The sequence below is a fragment of the Marmota marmota genome, unplaced genomic scaffold (assembly GCF_001458135.2).
Source record: "Marmota marmota marmota unplaced genomic scaffold, marMar, whole genome shotgun sequence".
NCBI lineage: Eukaryota > Metazoa > Chordata > Mammalia > Rodentia > Sciuridae > Marmota > Marmota marmota.
The window spans coordinates 514,008-519,383 of record NW_026002626.1 but is presented as its reverse complement, the minus strand read 5'-3'; the positions used below and the strand labels follow the sequence as shown (position 1 = coordinate 519,383).

At 39.7% G+C, this 5,376-nt stretch overlaps 1 long non-coding RNA gene across 1 annotated transcript in view; it reads right to left on the bottom strand.

Annotated features, from left to right (window-relative positions):
• Positions 1 to 2,783: 2,783 nt before the first annotated feature.
• LOC125614578 overlaps positions 2,784 to 5,376 on the bottom strand; it is a 19,750-nt gene continuing 17,157 nt past the window's right edge. Inside the window, exon 3 of the long non-coding RNA XR_007345155.1 lies at positions 2,784 to 2,822. This is a non-coding gene — a long non-coding RNA (uncharacterized LOC125614578). The remainder of the gene's footprint in view (positions 2,823 to 5,376) is intronic.

Here is a 5,376-nt window from a genome sequence, read left to right as displayed (position 1 = left end):
GCGAACCTGGGAGGGCTGCAGGGCTGGCGAGCGGCGAGCACCAGGTGGACGCGAGGATCATCCCAGGTAGCACCAGGCCCAGCGGCCTTGCCCTCTTGTCCTGCTCCTGCAGGGCCCTGCTCTGCTGACAGTTGGCCCAGTCAGTGAACTAGCCTAGCTAGGTTCTTGGCGGCCCCAGGGAGCGGCCACTGCAGACATCTGAGGGCAGTGGAGCATCCAAGGCAACTCAGCGGGTTGTGGTGGGAACTTGGAGCACAGCAACATGCCACTAACTTGGTCGAGCTGCCCCCTCTTTTCCTAGAAAGCCAATCTAGGAGATCACTGCACCCAGGCCTGAAAGAAGTTTAAGGGCAGGTGGGTGGGCCCCTTGCTTTCTAGGGAAGGCAGCAGGGAGGGAGTCCCTGAATATGGGTGTCAGAGGGAAGGAGCAAGTGAGCAAGGGAACTTCCAGCATAGTGCACCCTCTGCACCAGTCAGGCCCCACTTTGGTGACAGTGGCTATGGTGGCTGATGCTGCTGCAACTGCTGCCTGGCCCCAGTTCCAGTCCAGAAATCCTTCGGGGTCAAATGTCGAACTGTCCCTTCCATTGACCTGCAGAGGCAGAAATATCTAGCCAGTGGTGCTGAACTTATGGTTCCTCCACTTGGCCTGATTCTAGGCTCTCATACACAAAGCCCTCTGAGAGAACCCCCAGGATTCTTGTGCAACCTCTTGAGGAAGAGATTTCACTGGAGTGTCACAGCCTCTGCCACAAAGGTGGTCCAGAAAGGTTTGTGTGATCAGTGAAACCAGTGTCTGAAAGTGACCTGATAATCAGGCTCAACCAGTGCTTTCTGTCTATTTCACACATCAGCCTTGCTGTAGGAGTGGCAATGTAGAATTTTCTAATGTTAGATATTAACAAAGGGGAAGAGCTCAGAATTTTTCTGTGGGGCACTAAATCCAGATAGGAGTTGGGAGTGAGAGGATGATTTTCATTTCACAGACACTAAAAGCAATTATAGTTGGGATTTATTTGCCTCTGACAAATACTAGTAGCGTCACCAGGTTCAAGATATCATAAGCAAGAAGTACAGGCAGAAGATTCTGAGGCAAAAATCAGAATGGACAAGAATTCAACTTACATAGAATATAAGGCTCTTGCAGGTTTTGAGTTATTTCTTGTTGATTGCAGTGGACAGTAGATCACACAATTGCTAATTTTGCTTTTCTGGCAGAAGACAAAAGAGGGAAGACTTTCCTGGCAGAATAGAACCTTCAACCAATTTCAAAAGAAGAAGTCAACCATTCTATGAGTCAGCTACCATCTCTTTAATGAGATACCAGAGATAACTGAGGTATAAAGACAAAATGTTTATTTTTCTTAGAATTCTGGATGTTTTAACTTAAGAACTAAGGACCCCTTGTTTTACTTCTCTAGAAAGGGAAGCACAACATTATGTAAGCACATTGCAGAACAAGCTGCTCACCTCATGAGCTAGGAAGCTCTAGAGCACTGACAGGCCTACAATCTGAACATCCATGGAAAAACTGTGAGCATTATACAGTAAAGTTGGAATGGTAAATTCTTTTAATTTAAGCTGATGTCTCATTTGTCATCCATTTCCTACCTATCCTCCTCTAGATATAAAATATATTCCCTTTTAAGTATGTAGAGTATATGTTTTTGTCAGTTTAAGAATTGTAATGTTCAGATAAATGTACTGCTGTTTAGAGTCAATGTGCTTATGTATTTACCCACACATGTGCATGCATGTAACACACTTCTTCCTAAATCAAAACTCCCAAGTTTCTAAGAAGGCAGATAGAGCTCAAGCTTCAAGTTGTTCCATGAACAGAAGAGGGGCACTTACACATTGGTAAACTTTATTCATTGAGAAAGGGAAGAGAAAGTTAGTCTGAAGTCTTTACATGTGTAGACCCTGCAGAAAGTTAGGACCATAGGTGAGAATGTAAGCTAGTATAAACATTATAAAAAATTTTATGAATGTTCCTCAAAATACTAATAATAGATCTACCACATGATACAGAAATCCCACTTCTGGTTACACACTCACATGGAATGAAATTAATAAGAAGAGATATTTGCCTTCGTTGATTGGACACTATTCGCAACATCCAAGACATGACAATAATCTGTGTCTATCAATAGATGAACAGAAAAACAAAATGTGATATATATCTATAATGAAACATTATTCAACCATAAAATCTGGAAATACTGACATCATGACAATGTGGATAAATCCATAGGGCATTATGTTAAATGACATAAGCCAGACACAAAAATACAAATATGACAATATCTCAATTATATATGGAATTTAAAGCAACCAACTCAAATAAGCAGAGAATGGAATGGTGGCTAAAGAGGCTAGAGGATGGAGATGTGGAGATATGAAGGTCAAAGTGTTCAGAATCTCAGACAGGAGAGATATAGAAATTTTATTTAACTCTATTACGTAGCATGATGAAAACAGTAAATAATTTTGAGATGAACAATATTAAGAGTAAATTTCCAATGTTTCATTAAAATGATAAGTATTTGAGGTAATGTATATATGAGGTAATTTATATTCCATATTGTGTTCATAAGCCATATTGTAACCCATAAATATGTACAATGCTAAATTGTCAATTTATAATACTTTTTTTTGTATTAAGGATTTAACCCTGGGACACTTACCACTGAACCTCATCCTCAGTCTTTTTTTTTTTTTTAATTTTATTTTGAGACAGAATCTTGCTAAGTTGCTTAGGGCCTTCCTAAGTAGATGAGGATGGCTTTCACCTTATTATCCTCCTACCTCAGCCTCCTGAGCTGTTGGAATTACAGGTGTGTACCACTGTGCAATTACAATAAAATTTGAAAACAGAAAAGAGTGGTGGGATGGGCAAGATATGGGGCTAAGTGAATTCCCTGAGCTCTCAGGAGAAGAGGCTGATGCTGTAAGCTGAGGGAGATAAGGAGCTCATTTCAGAATCAAGTCTTTGAGAAGAAAAATTTGGAGGGTCACTAGGCTGATCTGAACGACAGTGTGGCAAGGTGGAAAGAGGAACATCTCCCTTCCTCTGGTTTAGGTGAGTTTGAAATTAAGCACAGGGAGAAGGAATGAGAACACACTAGTCTGGTTTGCATTGCAAAAGTCAGGAATACTGGTTGTTAGCTGCAGTAAGGTGTAACATAGTGTCAACCCCCATCTGGGTATGTGGAAGCTGGACTTTGATGTGGTTTGGCACAGTGAGATTTGCTGAATTTGTATCAATGTGACGTTTTTTAGAAAGAGAGAGAGATAGAGAGAGAGAAAGAGAGAGAATTTTAATATTTATTTATTTATTTATTTATTTATTTATTTATTTTTAGTTTTTGATGGACACAACATCTCTGTTTGTATGTGGTGCTGAGGATCGAACCTGGGACACACGCATACCAGGCAAGCGTGATATCGCTTGAGCCACATCCCCAGCCCTTATTGTGACTTTTAAGTAGAAAATAATTTTACCTCTTTCAGACAAGATTGAAGTTTAATGTCTAGAATATGGGCTTTAAAACCATGTGGGCTGCCAGGCATGGTAGCAGTTGACAGAAATCCCAGCAATGTGTGAGGCTGAGGCAAGATGATGGTAATTTTGAGGTCAGCCTCAACAACTTGGTTTGAAACTGTCTTGGAATAAATAAAATAAAAATAAGTAAATAAGCAAATGGTGGAGAGGGTAGCTCAGTGGCAAAGTTCTCCCAGGTGCTGCTGGGTCAGATTAGACGCAGAGAATAAAAGTTGCTTCCTTAATTTCAGAAAGCTTAGTCACAGTCCAGCTGTGGGGATTGGGACTTAACTAGAGAGAATTTCAATATGACTCCATGGGCAGGTGAACTAACAGTGGCCACTCATGAAATTTAACTTGGAGCAATGACAGCAGGGTATGTGTGGAGCTCCCTCTGAGTCACAGCTTTTCCAGGGCAGAATTCCAAAGGAGTTTCTCCATTTCAGGAGGCCTGCCACTTTGCTGAAATCATTTATTAGTTCTAGTAGTTTCTTTGTAGACCCTTTTGGGTCTGCTAGATATAGAGTCATGTCAGCTGCAAATAGTGATAATTTAAGTTCTTCTTTTCCTCTTTTTATGCCTTCAGTTTCTTTCGTCTGTCTAATTGCTCTGGCCAGTGTTTCGAGAACTATATTGAATAGAAGTGGTGATAGAGGGCATCCCTGTTTTGTTCCAGATTTTAGAGGGAATGCCTTCAATTTTTCTCCATTCAGAATGATGCTAGCCTGAGGTTTAGCATAGATAGCTTTTACAATGTTGAGGTAAGTTCCTGTTATCCCTAGTTTTTCTAATGTTTTGAACACAAAGGGATGCTGTACTTTGTCGAATGCTTTTTCCGCATCTATCGAGATGATCATATGGTTCTTATCTTTAAGTCTATTGATGTGGTGAATAACATTTTTTGATTTCCGTATATTGAACCATCGTTGCATCCCAGGGATGAATCCTACTTGATCATGGTGCACAATTTTTTTGATGTGCCTTTGTATCTGATTCGCCAGAATTTTATTGAGGATTTTTGCATCTAGGTTCATCAGAGATATTGGTCTGTAGTTTTCTTTCTTTGAGGTGTCTTTGTCTGGTTTCAGAATCAGGGTGATGTTGGCCTCATAGAATGAATTTAGCAGAGCTCCCTCTTTTTCTATTTCCTGAAATAACTTGAAAAGTATTGGTATTAATTCTTCTTTAAAGGTTTTGTAAAACTCCGCTGTATACCCATCCAGTCCTGGGCTTTTCTTGGTTGGTAGTCTTTTGACTGCTTCTTCTATTTCATCCATTGATATTGGTCTGTTTAATTTGTGAGTATCCTCCTGACTCAGTCTGGGCAAATCCTATTACTTAAGAAATTTATCGACGTCTTCACTATCTTCTATTTTATTGGAATATATGTTTTCAAAATAATTTCTAATTGTCTTCTGTATTTCTGCAGCATCTGTTGTGATATTGCCTTTTTCATCCCGTATGTTAGTAATTTGAGTTTTCTCTCTTCTCTTCGTTAGCATGGCTAAGGGTCTGTCGATCTTATTTATTTTTTCGAAGAACCAACTTTTAGTTTTGTTAATTTTTTCAATAGTTTCTTTTGTTTCAAATTCGTTGATTTCCGCTCTGATTTTAATTATTTCTTGCCTTCTGCTACATTTGCTGTTGTTTTGCTCTTCCTTTTCTAGGGCTTTGAGATGAAGTGTGAGCTCATTTATTTGTTGGTTTTTCCTTTTTTTGAGGAATGACCTCCAGGCGATGAATTTCCCTCTTAAAACTGCTTTCATTGTGTCCCATAGATTCAGATATGTTGTGTCTGTATTTTCATATATCTCTAAGAATTTTTTGATTTC